At 37.9% G+C, this 23,012-nt stretch overlaps 1 long non-coding RNA gene across 1 annotated transcript; it reads left to right on the top strand.

The window, feature by feature from the left end:
* Window positions 1-1,129: 1,129 nt before the first annotated feature.
* On the top strand, window positions 1,130-22,723 carry LOC126236437 (uncharacterized). The gene is made up of 3 exons (XR_007544913.1): window positions 1,130-3,756; window positions 3,912-4,023; window positions 22,712-22,723. It is a non-coding gene; the product is annotated as an uncharacterized LOC126236437 (long non-coding RNA).
* The last annotated feature ends 289 nt before the right edge of the window (window positions 22,724-23,012 follow it).

Below are 23,012 nucleotides of genomic sequence, written 5' to 3'. Positions count from 1 at the left end.
CCATATCCATACTCCGCAAACCACCTGACGGTGTGTGGCGGAGAGTACCTTGAGTACCTCTATCGGTTCTCCCTTCTATTCCAGTCTCGTATTATTCATGGAAAGAAGGATTGTCGGTATGCTTCTGTGTGGGCTGTAATCTCTCTGATTTTATCCTCATGGTCTCTTCGCGAGATATACGTAGGAGGGAGCAATATACTGCTTGACTCTTCGGTGAAGGTATGTTCTCGAAACTTCAACAAAAGCCAGTACCGAGCTAGTGAGCGTCTCTCCTGCAGAGTCTTCCACTGGAGTTTATCTATCGTCTCTGTAACGCTTTTGCGATTACGAAATGATCCTGTAACGAAGCGTGCTGCTCTCCGTTGGATCTTCTCTATCTCTTCTATCAACCCTATCTGGTACGGATCCCACACTGCTGAGCAGTATTCAAGCAGTGGGCGAACAAGCGTACTGTAACCTACTTCCTTTGTTTTCGGATTGCATTTCCTTAGGATTCTTCCAATGAATCTCAGTCTGGCATCTGCCTTACCGACGATCAACTTTATATGATCATTCCATTTTAAATCACTCCTAATGCGTACTCCCAGATAATTTATGGAATTAACTGCTTCCAGTTTCTGACCTGCTATTTTGTAGCTAAATGATAAGGGATCTATCTTTCTGTGTATTCGCAGCACATTACACTTGTCTACATTGAGATTCAATTGCCATTCCCTGCACCATGCGTCAATTTGCTGTAGATCCTCCTGCATTTCAGTACAATTTTCCATTGTTAAAACCTCTCGATATACCACAGCATCATCCGCAAAAAGCCTCAGTGAACTTCCGATGTGATCCACAAGGTCATTTATGTATATTATGAATAGCAACGTTCCTACGACACTCCCCTGCGGCACACCTGAAATCACTCTTACTTCGGAAGACTTCTCTCCATTGAGAATTACATGCTGTGTTCTGTTATCTAGGAACTCTTCAATCCAATCACACAATTGGTCTGATAGTCCATATGCTCTTACTTTGTTCACTAAACGACTGTGGGGAACTGTATCGAACGCCTTGCGGAAATCAAGAAATACGGCATCTACGTGGGAACCCGTGTCTATGGCCCTCTCAGTCTTGTGGACGAATAGCGCGAGCTGGGTTTCACACGACCGTCTTTTTCGAAACCCATGCTGATTCCTACAGAGTAGATTTCTAGTCTCCAGGAAAGTCATTCTACTCGAACATAATACGTGTTCCAAAATTCTACAGCTGATGGTTGGAAAGGAAGAGAAGGAAACGTAGCAGGTGAATATGGATTGGGGGGAAGAAATGAAAGAGGAAGCTAACTGGTAGAATTTTTCACAGAGCATAACTAAATCATAGCTAACACTTGGTTCAAGAATCATAAAAGAAGATTGTGTACATGGAAGAAGCCTGGAGATACTGACAGGTTTCAGATAGATTATATAATGGTAAGACAGAGATTTAGGAACCAGGTTTTAAATTGTAAGACATTTCCAGGGGCAGATGTGGACTCTGACCACAATCTATTGGTTCTGAACTGTAGATTAAAACTGAAGAAACCGCAAAAAGGTGGGAATTTAAGGAGATGGGACCTGGATAAACTGACTAAACCAGAGGTTCTACAGAGTTTCAGGGAGAGCATAAGGGAACAATTGACAAGAATGGAGGAAAGAAATACAGTAGAAGAAGAATGGGTAGCTTTGAGGGATGAAGTAGTGAAGGCAGCAGAGGATCAAGTAGGTAAAAAGACGAGGGCTAGAAGAAATCCTTGGGTGACAGAAGAAACATTGAATTTAATTGATGAAAGGAGAAAATATAAAAATGCAGTAAATAAAGCAGGCAAAAAGGAATACTAACGTCTCAAAAATGACATCGACAGGAAGTGCAAAATAGCTAAGCAGGCACGAGTAGAGGTCAAATGTAAGGATGTATAGGCTTGTCTCACTAGGGATAAGATAGATACTGCCTACAGGAAAATTAAAGAGACCTTTGGAGAAAAGAGAACCACTTGCATGAATATCAAGAGCCCATTTGGAACCCAGTTCTAAGCAAAGAAGGGAAAGCAGAATGGTGGGATGAGTATATAGAGTGTGTATACAAGGGTGATGTACTTCAGGACAATATTATGGAAATGGAAGAGGATGTAGATGAAGATGCAATGGGAGATATGATACTGTGTGAAGAGTTTGATTGAGCACTGAAAAACCTAAGTTGTAACAAGACGCCGGGAGTAGACAATATTCCATTAGAACTACTGACAGCCTTGGGAGAGTCATTCCTGACAAAAGTCTACCATCTGGTGAGCAAGATGTATGAGACAGGCGAAATTTCCTCAGACTTCAAGAAGAATATAATAATTCCAATCCCAAAGAAAGCAAGTGTTGACAGGTGTGAAAATTACTGAACTATCAGTTTAATAAGTCACGGCTGCAAAATACTAACGCGAATTCTTTACAGATGAATGGAAAAACTGGTAGAAGCCGACCTTGGGGAATATCAGTTTGGATTCCGTAGAAATGTTGGAACACGTAAGGCAATACTGACCCTACGACTTATCTTAGAAGCTAGATTAAGAAAAGGCAAAACTACGTTTCTAGTATTTGTAGACTTATAAAAAGCTTTTGACAGTATTGACTGGAATACTCTCTTTCAAATTCTGAAGGTGGCAGGGGTAAAATACAGGGAGCAAAAGGCTATTTACAATTTTTACAGAAACCAGATGGCAGTTATAAGAGTCGAGGGCACGAAAGGGAAGCAGTTGTTGGGAAGGGAGTGAGACAGGGGTGTAGCGTCTGCCCGATGTTATTCAATCTGTATATTGAGCAGGCAGTAAAGGAAACAAAAGAAAAGTTCAGAGTAGGCATTAAAATCCATGGAGAAGAAATAAAAACTTTGAGGTTCGCTGATGACATTGTAATTCTGTCAGAGACAGCAAAGGAATTCTAAGAGCATTTGAACGGAATGGACAGTGTCTTGAAAGGAGGGTATAAGATGAACATCAACAAAAGCAAAACGAGGATAATGGAATGTAGTTGAATTAAACCGGGTGATGCTGAGGGAATTAGAGTAGGAAATGAGACACTTAAAGTAGTAAAGGAGTTTTGCTATTTGGTGAGCAAAATAACTGATGATGGTCGAAGTAGAGAGGATATAAAATGTAGACTGGCAATGGCAAGGAAAGCGTTTCTGAAGAAGAGAAATTTGTTAACATTGAGTATAGATTTAAGTGTCAGGAAATCTATTCTGAAAGTATTTGTATGGAGTGTAGCCATGTATGGAAGTGAAACATGGACGATAAATAGTTTGTACAAGAAGAGAATAGAAGCTTTCGAAATATGGTGCTACAGAAGAATGCTGAAAATTAGGTGGGTATGTCACATAACTAATGAGGAGGTATTGAATAGAATTGGGGAGAAGAAGAGTTTGTGGCACAACTGGACTAGAAGAAGAGATCGTTTGGTAGGACATGTCCTGAGGCATCAAGGGATCACCAATTTAGTAGTGGAGGGTAAAAATCGTAGAGGGAGACCTAGAGATGAATACACTAAGCAGATTCAGAAGGATGTAGGCTGCAGTACATACTGGGAGATGAAGCAGCTTGCACAGGATAGAGTAGCATGGAGAGCTGCATCAAACCAGTCTCAGGACTGAAGACTACAACAATAACAACAACAACAACGAGAATTTAAGGCGAAAATGGTTATCAGATGTTCACAGACAAGACTGGACACTGAGTAAGCACTCTGTTGTGTAAGTATCAGTGTGTTTGTTTGGTTAGTGTGTCGTAGTTACTTGAAATGTAGTCCACCTGAACAAAATGCAGTAAATAGAAGAATGTATTTATAATCTCATACCTCATTAATTTTCGTTATATGTTTTAAGGAGAACTGTATGCTTCTTTTTAGATATGTGAACTGCATTTCAACAAGGACGGTATTTTAAGCAGTACCAGCATGTATAACCCGAAAACTGGTACACTCCTGACAGCACCGTTGGATCGTCGACACTTGAGAAAAGGTGAGTTATGTAACACGCTCTTAGTAAAGTACAGTGGCATAAGAACTATCTTTATGTCACTTGTATGCTGTGAGATGGGTTTCATATTTCGTTATTAATTTTTCAAATGCTATCTCATCGAAGTTGCCTGGATGCCCATCTTACTTGTCGAGTCATCAAACTGCAGTACGAGAGTACCCAGAAATTCGTAGGGGGCGTTTAGAAAATCGTGCTCTTCAAATTGCTATCCAAGAAAGTGTGGACACACATGTGAAAATGATTGATGCAATATCGTTCGATAGTTTAGAACAACTGAAAACAAAGTTGAGTGAATGTGAGAAGCACAGTGACTGGGTAGTGATAAACAAATCTGACAGTGTGAGCCTAGTGTTACTAAAGTATGATCCTTACCCAAGAATTTTTTGTCACGTAGTTATAAGCAGTGGTTTATTACTCAGTGTCTTCAATAATGATGTTGACGTGAAATGTATTGGAAACATGAAATTTCCCATGAAAGTAAACAACATACAGGTGGTAAGTGATGTTCTTAAGAACATTTATCATCTGTATAATAGTTCTGAGGCTCCTGTAGATAACATTTTGTCTTTAATTGATCAGTTATTGCAAAATTTATTAGAAAAGTTGTCAGGAAACGAAACTAAAATTACATTTTTGAAGGAACAGATTTCATTTTTGAAGTGCAGAAGTTCAACTCAATTTACGTATGATGCTAACTCTGTGATAATGTGGTCATTAGTACATTCTATTAGCCCACATGCTTTGTAGTAAACTCTCAACAAATCCTGTCATTGAGCAACAGGGTGATCAGTTTATGAGCTACATCACAAATAAAGTAGGTACTTTATCCTCAGATGATAAAACTGTGCTCCTGTTGATGGCTGAATTTCATCTGAAGTCTCAGCTTGATTACAAAGCTGGAAATGTTTTATAATGTGCCTTTAACACTGACAAATGTTTGTGTGCAACCAGTGCCTATGTTTTTATGGTTCAGAGCATGGAATCACCTTACAAGGATGTGGTATCTATTCTGCCAGCTCATACTATTCGGGGTGATGCTCTGTTCTCTTACATTAAAGCAGTCATTCTTAAATTAGAAGCAGTTGGACTTGAGGTGGTTGGTATAGTAGCAGACAATAATGCAATTAATAAGAAAGCAGTGTCTAAGTTTTCTACTCCTCCAGATGTGAAAGTAAAGTATGATCACTCTGTACAGTCTTCTCCAAATCGCCCATTGTATTATTTTGTGGACACTGTCCATATTTGGAAGTGTATCCACAATAACTGGTTTAGCCAAAAGGAGCAGATCTTGTGTTTTCCTGACTTCACTGACAGTTTGAAGGGAGGTTTGTCATCTGTTGAAGCACTGAAAGAATTGCACTTGATAGAAAAAGATGAACTGCTGCAATATGGCAGTTCCTTAACTTTGAAGTCTCTATTTCCTAACGCAATTGAGCCCCAAAATGTCAAGTTAGTGTTGCGTATTTTCAATGATACGACAGTTGTTGCTTTGGACACATTTGGTTCAAAGAAAGCAATTAGCAACTGCGAAAGTACTGCAACATTCATAAAAATAATAAATCGTTGGTGGGGTATTGTAAATGTAAAAACATTACTCAAGGGACAGAGGTTAAGAAATATTTTCCAAGAACCTGTGACTAGTAATTCCCATCACAAACAAGAATTCTTACAGTGCTTCATCTCATGGTTATGTTCTTGGGAAGATTGTAGTGATGAAAGAAAACTTACTCGAGAGACACATAGCGCTTTGAAACACACAACTGCTGCTTTGATCGACTTCAGTGACTACTGGCTTTCTGAGAAAAACAGATCATATTTGCTGTTAGGAAAAGTACAGACAGACAGTTTAGAAGACAGGTTCGGCAAACACCGCCAGCTATGTGGGGGAAAATTATCATGTTTCTCTAAGACAAGTTTTTGAAACTGAACAAAAACTAAGGGCACAGTCTATGTTTTCCCTTGTGCTTTGGTCAAAAGTAGTTGGGGATGTTGTTATTAAGACCACTGATATTTTTTTCTACTCATACTGGAATTCAGGAATTAAAAGAAACATCAATACCAGAATTTTTAAATGTAGCAGTAGATGAAAATGATGTTGATGGAATAGATGAGAATACTTGGCCACTGTTGCATTACATAGCAGGTTATTGCTCACACTACGCTATTAAAAAAAACCCAATGTGAATATTGTAAGGTATTCCTTATTACAGATGAAATGAAGCAGGGTGATGATTTGATTATGGTAAAAGACAGAGGAGGGTTGACATATCCTACAGATGATGTAGTAGTGTGTGAGATATGTGTCTATTTAACTCTACAGAAAATTCTGAAAGACCAGGAAATTTTATTTTTAGAACAGGCAAATCAGCGAAGTGTACTTGTGAAGGTAGCATCCCACAACATTACACACTCACTTGATTCAGTCATGAATTGCATACTGTTTTGCTGTGCAAATATTTTGCCAAACAATTTCACCAAGAGGAGAAATGATGAAACTACTGTTAAAAAAGTAACTGTGTACAAAAGATTGAAAGAAAAGTTAAATTATACTGTGGTTGTATATTTTCACTGTTTGAGGCTTGAGAAGATGATGTGAAATAAATGTTTATTTCTATTTTCTGTTTTTATTTCATGCACAGTATCCCATACATCTTGTTGGTAAATGTTATGTATTGGATCCCTTCTACTCTCTTCGATATGGTGCAGCCGTAAAAATGAGGCTTTGCTACAGATTAATTTGTTACCACAAATTCTCTGTGAAACCCCAATCTCATAGAATTAGGGGAATAGTCTTTTCTGTTCATCAGTAAATGTATAATTAATGCTGCTCCTGCTCTATGGTTGTTTTTGTATATACTTTTGTCCAATCAGTAAATTAATTATTCTCACAAGGAGAACAATTCATTGCCAGTATTAGCATGTCAGTCTGCCATCATCATAAGTAAAAATTAATCTGCAGAACAGGTCCAGTCTGTCAATACAATCAATATTTCAGGGGGGGATGACAATACTTAAATTTATCCATTCTTCATTTGAGATAAATTCTATGCAATTTTATTTGATAACATTTTTGGAGTTTGGAATAGCAGTGCTTTTTTTCCTCTGGGACAACATTAAACAGTGAATAATAAAAGAATTTTGTTGTCGTTTAGCTGTTGCAGGAATAGACAGTCAGATTACAATTTTTTTAAAAGTATACAGCATGTATACAAAAATTACTTTACACAAATTAAAAAACAATATGTTACAACAGATTTTCCATAAAAAAATATTCAAGCTAAAACGATTTGTGTATTACATCTTAAACTGAAATCATTAAGGAAATTATGGTACACTCATCGAGCAGTTATCACTGTGATATTTATACTCATGCATTCAAGTGAGTAGGAAGGATTTACCGATAACCAACTGTACTACTTGTGCTTGAATAAATCAAATAAAACTTCTACCCATTCTAGAGGCAGTTTGTTAAACAGCTTCATACTCACTACATTGCTGTTCTATGATTTAGATAATCTACAGTAAGGTATGTGAAGTTGCCTACTATATCTAGTTCTGCCATTACTGAAGATTGGGATACCACTCATCTGCTTTCACAAATGGCCCTATAGATGACATTTTACACTGTAATACCCATTGCCAATGATCAGTGCATCAAATGACAAGTATTTTAATTAAAAGATGGGGATCAGTATGTGGATGGGTGAATATAAATGGATCAGTTTGTACAGTAAAAAGTAATAACAGGTTCTTAAGATATGTCATTACATGAAGCTGATGGGTGGTGTCCCATTCTTCAGTTAAACCCTAGTTCCATGAGAGTGTAAATCCTGCCTAAGCTGGTATTCTGGTAAGTTAGTCTTTTATACAGTAGAACAGTGTAAATGTGCAAGTTTATAACAGTTAATATTTTCAAGTTGATAAACAATGGCTTACAGTGGGCAAGTTTTTCAGATTTTGTAATAATTCTAATGTGTGGTTCCCATGTCAATTTATAATACCTAAAACCTTAACACTACCTAGTCTTCTACGGGAAAATCTCTTAAACTAAGTAGTATGTAGAAGGTTCAGTGAAGTTTGCACTAGTTTCTGTACGGTAATGTTTTCTTAAGTATAAAACTGTAGATGACTGCCAAATGAGGTATCTGCCATACAAAAATAAAATTTGACATAGATACAAGTCTCAGAGTACCTACTTCGATTCATTGGCAGCCTTTCCAATTACGGTACCTCATTTTCAATTAAATTATGCAAGGCGACTTACACGGTGAAAATAGTGCTGTCAGAGTTATGGAATTAAAAATTCGCATTTTCAAAACGCGAGTGACGGAAATTAGGAAAAAGTTTTTTAACCTTCGGAGCTACAGTTTACGAGATTTGAATAATTTAATTCTGAAATGAGAAGTTTTAATGTTAATTTACATATTTACTTAAACAATGCATAATTTACCAGGAAAGTGTTGAATGTCTTTATAAAAGTGACACTGCTGATTATAGAAATTCGCAGTAGCAAAACGCGTGGGTGACGGGAATTACGAAAAAGTATTTTCACCTTTGGAGCTATAGTTTACGAAATTTGAACAATTTAATTCTCCAGTGAGAAGAATTAGCGTTTGTTTACAGATTTATGTATAAAACACTATGAGTAGTCTACCAGGAAAGTGTTTAATCTTTTCATATACGTGGCGCAGAGCCTAACAAGCTGCTCGGCATTTCAGACCCCTAGTCATGACGTCACGAGTCGCGCTGTGAGGCCTTGTTCCTAGGTGGCGTTGCAGCAGCGCGCCAAGCGGCCAGTAACTTAAACTGTGAGTTCGGCGCGATCGTGAAAGCGAATAGTGGTTGTTTATTTTGATTTCTACAATCGTTTTTACAAGCGGGACAGTTTGTAGCACAATAAATTGCAACAACAACAGGAAGAAGACACCACAGCTGTCTTTTTTGGTTTCCTATGGATCCTGAGAGGTATATACCACCATGTTACTAAACTGTATCGCCAGGATTCACTTGCAAATTACATCTGTATTAATGATTAATGTTTCGTTTTAGGAGCAGAAAATGGGTAATTAATAGCAGACGAGAAGACCTTAAGAAAAAAGACCCAGTTTACCTGTATAATAATATTAGGTTTTGTTCGCTTCATTTCGAACAAAACCAGTTCATGAACGCAGATAATAATAAAGTCGTGTGGAATGCAGTACCCACACTGTTTGACATCACAAATAAGCCACCTCAACTGACTGCCACAAAGATTCGACAATCCATCTAAAGCTGTAAAACAGTCCTATGACACAGAAGCAGCCATTTCAGCTCTCTATGTATTAGTGCCAGATTCGTGTGAATCGTCAACACAGACCTGCTTTGACGATGAAGTGGTTAGATTAAGTGCAGTTATTCGTGTCTCGCTAAAGTGTAACGTTTGGTATGTATTTCATTCACTTCTATTGTTAGTCAATTTTCCTTGCTTCCTTTGTGGGATGACATTATTTTGTTAGCACCTTGTTCACTGGTTCAAATGGCTCTGAGCACTGTGGGACTCAACATCTGAGGTCATCAGTCCCCTAGAACTTAGAAATACTTAAACCTAACTAACCTAAGGACATCACACACATCCATTCCGGAGGCAGGATTCGAACTTGCGACCGTAGCGGTCGCGCGGTTCCAGACTGAAGCGCTTAGAACCGCTTGGCCACTCCAGATGGCCCTTGTTCACTGACAGATTGTTTGAAAATTATTCAAATATTTGGTTTTGCGTTAAATGTAATGTAATCAGCTCATTATAATGTTTTAAATATATTTCACCCACTATATGGCATTTGCTTGGTCCACTTAGATAATATAAAGATGAAGGTCGTACTTGGGGCAACAGGCGACAATGACAAACACAGTAGGTCTACCAAACGATACATGAGCTGTCGATCGCTTTTGCATGTAGAGGTACATGTCTGTATTTCTTACGTGTGAATATGTGTGTTCTTCTTTTGATATCAACGAGGTAAGCTGCAATTCTATCCAACGTCACAAGTGTTTCATCACGAATGTGTTGTAGCTAGCCACTCGATTCATGGTTTTTGTCCATACTTGTGCTTATTTTAGAATCAGTTTTAGAAATATATATGTGTCCTAATACTACACAAACCCTTGGAGGCAAGAAAATAACTAAAATATTTCGTAAATTACGTAGGAAATGGATGCAAAACTAACATTATGCTTATGACGCGTCTGATGTTCACCTTGCTCGCCGCTTGGAGCGCTAGTGACACTCCATCTGTCAAACGGTAACAACTTTTACAGTAGTGAGTGTCGCGACTGTTACGTTAAACCAGGGGCGGGCAAACGTTGCACGCGGCTCATGAGCGCACAGCGCTGCACGTGTGCTGCTCGCGTGCAGGCGTCGACCGGGGCTGTGGCGACAGCCGGCAGGTTGCGACAGTGTAGTGCCAGGCTAAGCTGCGGACGTTGATGCGAAGCGAGCACTATGTAGTGAACGTTGTATTTCAAGAAACGGAGAAGTGGAGATTTGCTATCTTTTAAAAAGTAGTGGGAGAATCATTTTTTCTTTGTGCAAAATCGTGAAAATTCGAAATGTTTAATATGTGGCAGTATTCTCGCTGGTCAACGGATGTTTAGTATTGAAGGCCATTATAATAAATTTTACAAGGACGAGTACAATTTATTGTCGGATTCTGAGCGGATGGGGAATTGACTGAGCTTAAGAAGACCGATCTGACGATACCAGATGAATCTGTCGTAGTTGGCCGGCCCAAGTGGCCGAGCGGTTCTAGGCACTACAGTCTGGAACCGCGCGACCGCTATGGTCGCAGGTTCGAATCCTGCCTCGGGCATGGATGTGTGTAATGTCCTTAGGTTATTTAGGTTTAAGTAGTTCTAAGTTCTAGGGGACTGATGACCACAGCAGTTAAGTCCCATAGTGCTCAGAGCCATTTGAATTTGTCGTAGTTGCTGTTGTCACGAGAGATCTGCGACTTTCTCTCGTCATGTCTCTCATCTAACTGATCGAACATTTTATGGAGCACTGTTTTCAAGTTTTCAGGACGACAACAATAATAACCCAGCTTAATATAGCGAGAGCTGGAAAACCATTTGCTGAATTAATACGTCTCGGTTAAGAGCAAACATCAGTGATGAAAATTTACGTAACTGTTTGTGTTTGTCTGTATGTAGAAATTTTTTTTCAGATATTAAACGTATTGTAAACTCCACCTGCGATAATTAAATAAAACGTATTGTAGGTAATAGGTACTCTTTCAAACCATGATTTCTTTCAAGCACTCCTACTAACCTTATTGATTCACTCAATAAAGCAAGCTAGGAAACAAAACGCATTACAGAGGAAGGAGCGGACAGAAGGTATGGTGGGGATGGGAGATAAGCGGGTGGCCAGCTTGCCCCTGTGTGCACGCGGAACACCTGTTAACTGCACGCGTGCAAGTGCACCGCACGTGTGCAGGATTCCTGCCCGCCCCTGCGTTAAACTGTGGTAGATGTATAACACATCAATTAATATTTAGAACATAATGTTAAAAATATTGCTTGTTTGAGTCCTAGTATCCTATTCTTCAGTTCTGTATAGCTCGCGTGAAAAAATGGGATACTTCTGCAAAAAGTTAAAAAAAAAGGGACAGAAGTAACGTTATGATGGAAAACCTCAGTTGACACATACATTAGTTGTATCCCGAACTTCAGTTGATCCGTGTAGGTTAACCGCAGTACAGGATACAAATTTAACGTACGTCGATATCTTCGTTTTCGTTAGCATTAGTATCCTAGTCTTCAGTTGACGTATATAGGTCAAATGAAGGACAGAATAAAAATTTTGCATGCGTTGCTTTATTCGCCTCCGCTGCTACTGGCATTCTGTTCTTCCATAGATACTATTGCTATCGAAGGCGAAAAGACTTACACATATAATATTTGTACCCCATACTTCATTTGACCTACACAGGTCAACTAAAGAATAGGATACTAACACTAATGAAAAAGAAGAAATCAACGTACATAACATTGCCATCCTGTACCTCAGTTGAACTAAGCGAAGGCAAAAAAAAAAAAAAGAAAGGAAAACAGCACACACAAAATTTGTATCCCATACCTCGATTGACCTATATAGGTCAACTGAAGTAAGGGATACAAATTTTATTTTTGCCTTCGATAGTAATAGTATCGACCAAAAATTATCATAGTCTTATTAGCGATGACAAAAAACCGAGCAACAGTAAAATTTGTAATATCCACGGGTGTAAAATTTGTATCCCATACTTCTGTTTGAATTATGTAGGTCAGCTGAAGAATAGGATAATAGTACTAGCGAATGCGAAAATAACGATAACATGAGTATCCTGTACTTCAGTTGATCTATTCAGGGTGGTCCATTGATCGTGCCCGCGCCAAATATCTCACGAAATAAGTGTCAAACGAAAAAGCTACAATGAACGAAACTTGTCTAGCTTGAAGGGGGAAACCATGTGGCGCTATGGTTGGCCTGCTAGATGGCGCTGCCATGGGTCAAACGGATATCAACTCGTTTTTAAAAAATGAACCCCCATTTGTTATTAAATATTCATGTAGTATGTAAAGAAATATGAATGTTTTAGTTGGACCACTTTTTTCTCTTTGTGATAGATGGCACTGTAATAGTCACAGACATATAAGTACATGGTATCACGTAACATTCCACCAGTGCGGACGGTATTTGCTTTGTGATACATAACCAGTGTTAAAATGGACCGCTTACCAATTGCGGAAAAGGTCGATATCGTGTTGATGTATGGCTATTGTGATCAAAATGCCCATCAGGCGTGTGCTGTGTATGCTGCTCGGTATCCTGGGCGACATCATCCAAGTGTCCGGACCTTTCGCCGGATAGTTACGTTATTTAAGGAAACAGGAAGTGTTCAGCCACATATGAAACGTCAACCACGACCTGCAACAAATGATGATTCCCAAGTAGGTGTTTTTGCTGCTGTCGCGGCTAATCCGCACATCAGTAGCAGACAAATTGCGCGAGAATCGAGAATCTCAAAAACGTCGGTGTTGAGAATGCTACATCAACGTCGATTGCACCCGTTCCATATTTCTATGCACCAGGAATTGCTTGGCGACGACTTTGAATGTCGTGTACAGTTCTACCACTGGGCACAAGAGTAATTACGGGACGATGACAGAATTTTTGCACGCGTTCTATTTAGTGACGAAGCGGTAACGTAAACCGGCATAATATGCACTATTTGGCAACTTAAAATCCACGATAGCTGCGACAAGTGGAACATCAACGATCTTGGCAGGTTAATGTATGGTGTGGCATTATGGGAGGAACGATAATTGGCCCCCATTTTAACGATGGCACTCTAAATGGTGCAATTATGGTGATTTCCTACGTAATGTTCTACCGATGTTACTACAAGATGTTTCACTGCATGACAGAATGGCGATGTACTTCCAACATGAAGGATGTCCGGCACGTAGCTCGCATGCAGTTGAAGCAGTATTGAATAGCATATTTCATTACAGGTGGATTGGTCGTCGAAGCACCATACCATGGCCCACATGTTCACCGAATCTGAGATCCCCGGATTTCTTTCTGTGGGGAAAGTTGAAGGATATTTGCTATCGTGATCCACCGACAACGCCTGACAACATGCGCCAGCGCATTGTCAATGCTTGTGCGAACATTACGGGAGGCGAACTACTCGCTGTTGAGAGGAATGTCGTTACACGTGTTGCGAAATGCATTGAGATTGACGAACATAATTTTGAGCATTTGTTGCATTAATGTGGTATTTACAGGTAGTCACGCTGAAATATAATGTTCAAACGTACCTACACTCTGTATTTTAATTTAAGAAACCTACCTGTTACCAACTGTTCGTCTAAAATTGAGAGCCATATGTGTGTGACTATTAAAGCGCCATGTATCACAAAGCGAAAAAAGTGGTCCAACTGAAACATTCATATTTATTTACGTACTACACGAATATGTAATAAAAGATGGGGGTTCCTATGTAAAAAAAACGCAGTTGATATCCGTTTGACCTATGGCAGCGCCATCTAGCGGGCCAACCACAGCGCCATCTGGTTTCCCCCTTCAAGGTACACAAGTTTCGTTCATTGTAGTTTTTTCGTTTGACGCTTATTTCGTGAGATATTTGGTCCGGTCACGATCAATGGACCACCCTGTATACGACAACTGAAGAATAAGATACTAATGTAAGAGAACGCAAAAAATAGCGACATACATAACATTCAGTCAACTGAGGTATGGGATACAATTTTTTTACCCTTCGATAATAATAGTATCGACATAAAATTATGAGTGTCTTACTAGCGACGACAAAAAACCCAACAACAATAAAATTTATATTCAATTCTTCAATTGAGCTATATAGGTCAACTGAAGAATGGGATAATAGTACTAGCGAATGCGAAAATAACATATATAACATGTGTATGCTGTATTTCAGTTGACCTATATAGGTCCAGTGAAGAATAGGATACTAGTACTAGCGAAGGCAAAAAATAGCGATATCATAACATTTGTATCCTGTTCTTCAGTTGACCTATATTTGTAAATTATACCAATGTTATATATGTCACTTTTTTCGTTTTAGCTAGAACCTGTATCCTATTCTTCAGTTGACATATAGGTCAACAAATTTTACGTATGCCGGTCTTTTCGCCTTCAGTAAGTGCTAGTACAGACTCGAAAAAATCGTAGTAATACCGGTGTTAGCAAAGCAAAAAAAGAGCAACAACTGTAATGTTTGTATTCGGTACTGCAGCTAACGAACCCATACTTAAAGCAGAGCAATATAATACGACAAAGAATTACATGAAACAAGACAAACTCAGTACAACATAAAAATAAAAAAAAACTAAACTTACCATACTCAGTCTCCTCCAGTAAAAACCAAAGCTCGTCTTCAGAGATGTCAACAAAAATCAAATACCCACATAAATATGAAACACATCATCACAAAAAAACATACACACATTCAAACATATAAACCCAGAAGTTAACATCAACCAAACGAAGTAAAATAATAAAAAAGTCCACAGAAAAAAGTTACCTAACATAAGAAAATAAAGAATGATGGATCAAACCCAAATCAATATCTTAACCATCCCAACCAAACCCACCCTTTTCCTTAATTATCATTTAGCGCCACACCATCGCAACATGAAATTAACCAACAAATTTTGGAGGATTATTTGCCCAACATGTTTAACGAAACACTTACACAAGCAATATATATCGGGTGCACTACGCCTACATGAATATTGAATATTGGTTTAAATGACTCTGTAATGTCAAATTGCGTCGTTTCCCCCTCTCTACAACAGATTTTATGGCCGACCAATAACCTTTGATACTATTGGTACAAGCCCCAGCTGATGAAGATCTGAACTCAATATTATGATTCACAACACGAGGCTAAAAACCCCTATTCCCCAAATTCGTATGTAAAGAAAAACCATTGGAAATAATTACAGAAGCCTGTGCCACGTGATATTCAATTAATTTTACCAGCACTTTCTTCGTTCGATTAAAAACTACTTTAAAAACTACATTATCACAGTCTGGACGTGAAATTACAGCCCTCAAACCCATAGTCGCACCACAGTTTCCCCCCTGTTGTACTTCGTTTTGCCAAAATGAGACTCATCGATTTCGACTAAAACAACTGGAACCGCCATAGGCCCCTATACTTTATATATTTCCCAACAAACTTCCGTACAAAACGAATACCAATCTAAAATTGGCAGACTCACTCACATGACATTCATGTACACACAACCACACAGGATACCTCAAACACAAACAGTATTTAATTTTTATTATATCTCACAAGACCAGCTTCGATTTCTCAAATCATGTTCTTCGCCTAATTGAGCACCATAGTCGGATCTTTACTACACCTCCATATGAATAAATCATGAGTACGACGAGCAGACATACTTCTCAGGTGCATATGTTCGCCGCACACACGATAGCGAACATAATCAGCCAGAAGATCACACAATTGCAAAAATCGAATGGTTGCCATCATATCCATCCCGAAAGCCTGCTTTAAGTCTTCCATATCACAGGAATAGATAAATCCATACCTACAAACGAAAATCAAAAAGTAAAAGTAGTTCTAAATGAAAAACTATTTGCTAAAAGAAAACAAAAAAATTGCGTGAGGTCTATGTTTATTTGCTGCTCCATGACTCTGCTGTCAATGTCTTTATTCTTGGCTTTTGTGTAACTTCTGTGTTTTTTTTCAGTAAATGTGTTTTTTTCGTATCCAGGGTGTAATTATAAAGTTAACAAAACGTCTTCTTGCCTTTAAAATAATATTTTTCATCAGGTTATGGGCCCAGTACAAGTGTGAAGGCAAGCAACATAGTTTAATTAAAACAATAACAATATTTGAAATGAGCCTATGTCTGTAAAGAAACATGATTGTTAGCGGCGATTATAAGGTCATCATTCATAAGCTTGAAGGACCTGGGGACTGAGCCAAATGGAAATGGCATATTTCTATGGTGCTGCGTTCATATGGACTAGACACTAGAAGATATTATTAACGGTACGCGTGAACGTGTAGAGTTGCCGCAAGATGCGACTAGTGCACAAAAAGAAGCGTATGTGGAATGGCACAAGGACGACGCAAAGGCAGCACAGCACGTCTTATATAGCAAGTGCGCTAAGTAAACCTGTTGCAGAGCTCGTCTTAACGTGCAAGAATGCTAACGAAATCTGGGACAAATTACGCGCCCGATTTGAGCGTCACAGTACTCAGCGTTTGAATATGTTGATTGAAACATTTTTCCGTGGTAAACGTGATGAAACGTAAGATAGTAGTGCACATGTGGCCAAACTGCAAAAGTTATTTGTGGACCTGAACGATGAATTAGCAAAACATGAAGAAAATATGCCATCTGAAAGAATCTTAAATGGTCGAATTTTGTCTACACTGGGAAAAGACTACGACAATTTTAAGGATCTCTGGGATACGTTACGATAGAAAAGCAAAGCTTGAATTTATTAATTGAAAAACTCAGTACTATTGAACTATGTGAACAAGACATTAATGGAAGCTTTCGTCGTTTCTAAAACAAGAAAACGGCGAACAAGTAATCAGCACTAAAGATGACGAAGTCACAATTAAAACAGAAGTTTCCGTGTAATATATGCAAACAATTAGGTGACTGGGCAGCAGTGTGTCCACAGAACACTCGTGACAGCAATAAAAGAAAAGAGAAGAAGCAAGAAAGTGAACACGCTGCATTTACTTCATATGTATGGGTGTGTGTACCAGTAATCACAGTGACCCAAATAAATGGTATTGCGACAGTGGCGCTACAAATCATATCACTCCCAACAAACAATATTTTGTTTCGTATAGTGAATTTGATGCTCCTCAAGTAATTTCATTGGGAAAACGAGATGTCAAAATGTGTGCGTACGGTCAAGGAACAGTTTACATCCAAATTCGACGAAACAATAAATGATACAATGCTAGAATGGACAATGTTTTGAACGTCCCTGATGCAAGTGCTAATCTGTTCTCTGTGAGAGCCATTGCTTGCAGAGGCTACTGTACTAATTTTAGTTATAATAATGTCTGTGTTCGAAAACAAGTCAATGGCAATATTGTTATGACAGGTTATATGAAAAACGGACTTTATGCGTGTTGTTAGAAACGGAAAAATTAATCATGTGAACTTGATGACTTCATCCGAAACATTGCAAGTATACCATGAAAGGTTTGGTCATCAAAATAAACAACATGTGAAGAATTTCTTCTGTGAAGAATATTTAAAAGGAATGAACATTAATGTGGAAGATGCCAAGAGTGGATTTTGTGACGGCTGTGCGGTTGGAAAGATGGATAGGCTGCCATTCAAAACATGAACAATACGCTCTACCAGTATTGGTGAATTAATCCACACGGATGTCGATGGACCAATGAGCACGAAATCTTATTGAGATAAGCATTATTATGTATGTTTCAAAGACGATTTAAGTAAATTTCGTCGAATTTTCTTTTTAAGACACAAAAGTGAAGTGTGTACTGTGCTTAAGCAGTTTCTAAATGAAGCACGAACTAATGGACATGTTGTCAAACAATTTATATGTGATGGTGGCAAAGAATTTAACAATAAGAATGCCAGTGAACTGCTTGCAGACAAGGGAATAGAGCTTCTGATTCCTCCTCCTTACACTCCTGAACAAAATGGTGTGGCTGAACGGGAAAATAGGACTACTGTTGAAGCTGCCCAGTCAGTGCTAAATCCGAGTAAATTACCTAAAGGGTTTTGGGCAGAGACATGTAACACAGCAGTCTACCTAATAAATCGTACTGGAAAATCTTCAGTTGAAAATAAAACCCCTTATGAACTATGGTTTAATCGACCAGTAGGACGACTTGATCATCTCAGAATTTTTGGCACAGGCTGCTATGTTCACGTTAACAAACAATTCCGTTCCAAGTTTGATGTTAAGGCAGTTTTTGGACGACTTGTTGGATATGTTAATAACAAGGATGGGTTTAGAGTTTGGATTCCATCTAAAAGAAAAGTGGTGTTGAGTCACGATGTGAAATTTAAGCCAGAAATTGTTTGTGATTTACATAGTGATCATGTTGAATTTGAAGTCCCTCAGGAAGAATTTAATGGTCCAAATTCATCTAAAGATGACCTATGTAAATCTCCTAGGCTGTACACTTCTGGAGGAAGTCAAACTCAAGAAAAAATTGGCACTCTCGATTCTAGAGGAAGTCAAGAGTCGCGTGAATCTGATGAAAATAAAGAAGTAACAGAATTTCTAAAAGCAGAAGCTGCTGAATCTTCTAATGAGGAGAAACAGAGGAATAAAAGACAACGAAGAAAACCAACTTGGAGGGAAAGTGGTGAATTTTGTATGGCAACAAAAGTTGATGCACTTGAATACAAAGATCCAAACTGTTTTTCAGAAATATTGCAGTCAAACGAGAAGGAAGAATAGATGCAAGCTATCAGTAAGAACTTCAATCACTAAAGAAAAACAATACCTGGGTGCTGGTTGACCCTCCGAAGAGTGCCAAAGTATTGCAAAACCGCTGGGTTCTACGGCGAAAGGTCGCAGTCAATGGAGGTACTCGCTTTAAAGCCAGATTGATTGCAAAAGGCTGTATTCAGAAAGCAGGAATTGATTATGACGACGCCTTTAGTCCTGTGGCACATTATGACACCATACGAACTCTGTTGGCTGTAGCTGCTTCAAAGAAAATGCTGCTAGAACAATTCGATGTAAAGACAGCCTTTTTGAATGGAATACTTGAAGATGAAATATATATGAAACAACCAGAAGGTTTCGAAGATGTGTTTCTTAAAAAAGAGTCTTTATGGGTTGAAGCAAGCACCACGTTGCTGAAACAAACGCTGTGTTGAGTTCATGAAGAAAGCTGGTTTTTCCAACAGTGATGCAGATCCATGCCTATTTTATCTTAGACAAAATGGAAATAGGCTTTATGTGGCAGTAACAAGAAAGAAATTGCTGTTTTTATGGATGTTTTACAACATGAATTCGAAATAACAACTGGCAGTCTTTATAATTTTCTTGGCATAAAAATAAAGCAATATGAAGATGGAGCAATAATAAGTCAAGAGAAATACACAGAAGAAATTCTGCAAAGATTTCGAATGGCAGAATGCAATACAACTCCTATTGTACGTGAGTACAATAATCAAAACGAAGAAGTTTCATCATCTGTACCCTACCGTGAAGCAATTGGTTGTCTCAAGTACCTTTCAACAGTAACTCGTCCAGACAATTCTTTAGCAGTCAATAAAGCAATAGAGTAAAGCGCATTTTCCGGTGCAGATTTCGCAGGTGATAACCGGACAAGGCGCTCAACAACTGGAATTCTTGCAAAGTACTCAGGTGGTGCAATGTCATGGACAAGTCAGTTGCAGAAATTAGTGGCCACATCCACAACCGAGGCGGAAATAATTGCAGCTAGTGAAGGATTAGAATTAGTGGAAATGTCGGGGCAGCCTCCAGTTCTTTTCATTGCCAATGCTAGTTCGTTGAAGTTAGCAGAAAACATCGACGTTCTAAACAGATAGAGGTCCGACATTTCTATGTTCGTGAAAGATATCTGAATGGTGAGATTTTCTTGGAACACATTGATGGACACAACCAGTTGGCAGATATTTTGACGAAACCCCTTGAACGAGTTCGATTTAATTTTCAATGTTCAGTAATTGGCATGGAAGAGACAAAGGAATAATTTCATGATTTTTATCTTTTGGAGGAAGTGTTAAAAGAAAAGAAAAAATTCCTTGAGGTCTATATTTATGTGTTGCTCCATGACTCTGCTGTCAATATCTTTATTCTTGGCTTTTGTGTAACGTCTGTGTTTTTTTCAGTAAATGTGTTTTCTTTTATCCAGGGTGTAATTATAAAGTTAATAAAATGTTTTCTTTCCCTTAAAATAATATTTTTCATCACCATTCTTCCAAATTACTTCAAACTGACTAAGAATAGAAATAACTACTGAATGAATAGGAAAGTATGGCGTCTTCTGTCATCATCCAGCACCATGACATGCGCGGTTGTTTGCAAGTACAGTGCCGCGAAACTTTCCTGGTGGACGCCAGAGACACTATACACAAGCGACGTATGTTCTCTGATTTACTCTTTGATTGTTGATTTCTGTACCACGTCCTACTTCTTGACTAAAAGCGTGAATCCAAGTATTAGATACGGAATAATTTACCATACTGAACTTCATGACAAATTTTGAAATGTGACAGTAAATCCTTATTCACAACAGCTGAAAAGGTTCTGAAGAGTGTGCAACAGTGGTTTTACGCTAATAAGTTAACACTCAATTTAAATAAAACAAATTACATACAGTATGGTAGAGTAAATGAGAAGGATAATCACCATTTATCATTGTGTGACCATGAAATAGAGGAAGTCTGGTCTACAAAATTTTTGGGCATGTACATTGATCAGCACATGAGCTGGAAAGACCATGTCACATACATTTCCAAAAAACTCAATTCAGCATGTTTTGCACTGAGAATAATTTCTAGAGTTTTCAGTGAAGAGTGTACAAGATTAGTGTATATGGCTTATTTCGATTCTATTACATCCTTTGGAATAACATACTGGGGTGCAACTAAATGTCGCCCGAGATAGGTTTTTAAATTACAGAAAAGGGCCATTAGAATTATTACACACAGCTCCCTGCAAACACACTGCAAGCCCCTTGTTCATGCAGCTAAACATACATACAGTACCATCTTTATACATATCAAAAAGCCTACTGCATACAAAAACACACTTGAGTAGTTTATGTGTAAATTCAGATCAGCATGACTACAATATACCTATCTGTAAGAATCTGCATGTAGAAAGAACAAGAAAAACAAAAACTCAAAAACATGTGAGCCACTATGGAATAAAGCTTTATAATGCTCTGCCACTCTACATCAGGGGAACAGAAGATGAAGGAAAATTTAAGTCAGAATTAAAAAAGTTTATGATAAATAAATGTTTTTATAGCATAGAGGAATATTTTGAATCCTGAAATCACTAACTGATAGTTTTATTGTCAATATCATGTTGTTATCATGTCAGTTCTATGTCTCATTTATACTCCTTTAACTCTAAAATTATGTGTAATATGTGTTTTCCAAAATGTTCTAAATGTAAATAAATCCGTCACATACGGTACATGTTAAAAGAAAATGTAAAAGAACAACACATTAATTCAATGTTTTAATTTTCTACATATTATATAATGTTAATTTTATGTGTTTTAATTCAATGTTTTAATTTTCAACATAATGTTAATTTTGTGTGTTTGATAGAAATTTGTAATATTCTGCTGTGCATATTCTGGACAGTATCATGACAATTCCTATATCATGTAAATGATGAAAAGAATGATAATAAATGAAATGAAATGAAAAATGACTGTTTAGTTTTATTAAGCATACAGTGCTATAATAGACTTAAACAAATCGAAAAACCACATGTGTTATGTGTACTATTTGTTTTAACAGTTTTTTCTGTTTTAGACAAAACATCAATTTTCGGGTTGCAAAACGTTTTGATAAAGTAGTAGCGTCCCTTGTTTGCCTACCGAAGCCGCGGGCTGGAAATGACATAAATCGAACGAGCGATTCTAAATCGATCACGCGACTGTGGTGGCGGGCTTTATGATAAATTATTTGTGTGATGCTAGGAAAACCCAAACGACTTATGACGGTAGTGAGTGGGATGTGTGGTATTGTAGACATTTCTTCAGCCGATTGCCTCACGTGGAAGATTGTAATTCCATGCTTATGCAATGTAGAAAATTGTTTGAATTTTGGATGGAAATGTGACACAGTAAAATTAACAGGAAAGTCAGTTTTTTAAGACAGCTATAGCAGATAGTTGTTGTACTTCTCAGTTATTAATGTTATCCACATAACTACATCCACATTTATCATAAAGTAATTGTTATCTTTGTGTTATAAGAAGACAGGTAGGTACTTGGCATTCAGTTAACGGGAATCTTTAGTTACTGAATCTATATAAGCAGAATAGTGAAAGGGGTGCCTGGCAAGTTATATTTTTAAATTTCATTTGAATTGTCTCATGTCATTCTTTTCTTCCTTTCAGAGTAACTGTTCCACCAATGAACCAGCTACTATTGACACTCAAATATTGGCCTCTGGTGATTTCCTTCTGCCTATTGGAGACTTCATTGGTATTAAGAGTATGCACATGACACTGGACAACATGCATAAGACAGTTTTTTAGAATTATTTCAGTTCTCTGATGTAATTTAATGAAAATAAAATACACCATTGTGTATGGATTAGTGTATTTTTATTGTGAAATCATTTGTTTCAATTTTTATTTTTTGATTGTAATTTTGAGCATTATGCTTTTTCTTTTTTTCTTTAACCGATACTGTTCT

The sequence above is a fragment of the Schistocerca nitens genome, chromosome 2 (genome assembly GCF_023898315.1).
Source record: "Schistocerca nitens isolate TAMUIC-IGC-003100 chromosome 2, iqSchNite1.1, whole genome shotgun sequence".
Lineage (NCBI taxonomy): Eukaryota > Metazoa > Arthropoda > Insecta > Orthoptera > Acrididae > Schistocerca > Schistocerca nitens.
The sequence above is the reverse complement of the archived record's forward strand: the minus strand, read 5'-3'. Positions and strand labels throughout refer to the sequence as shown.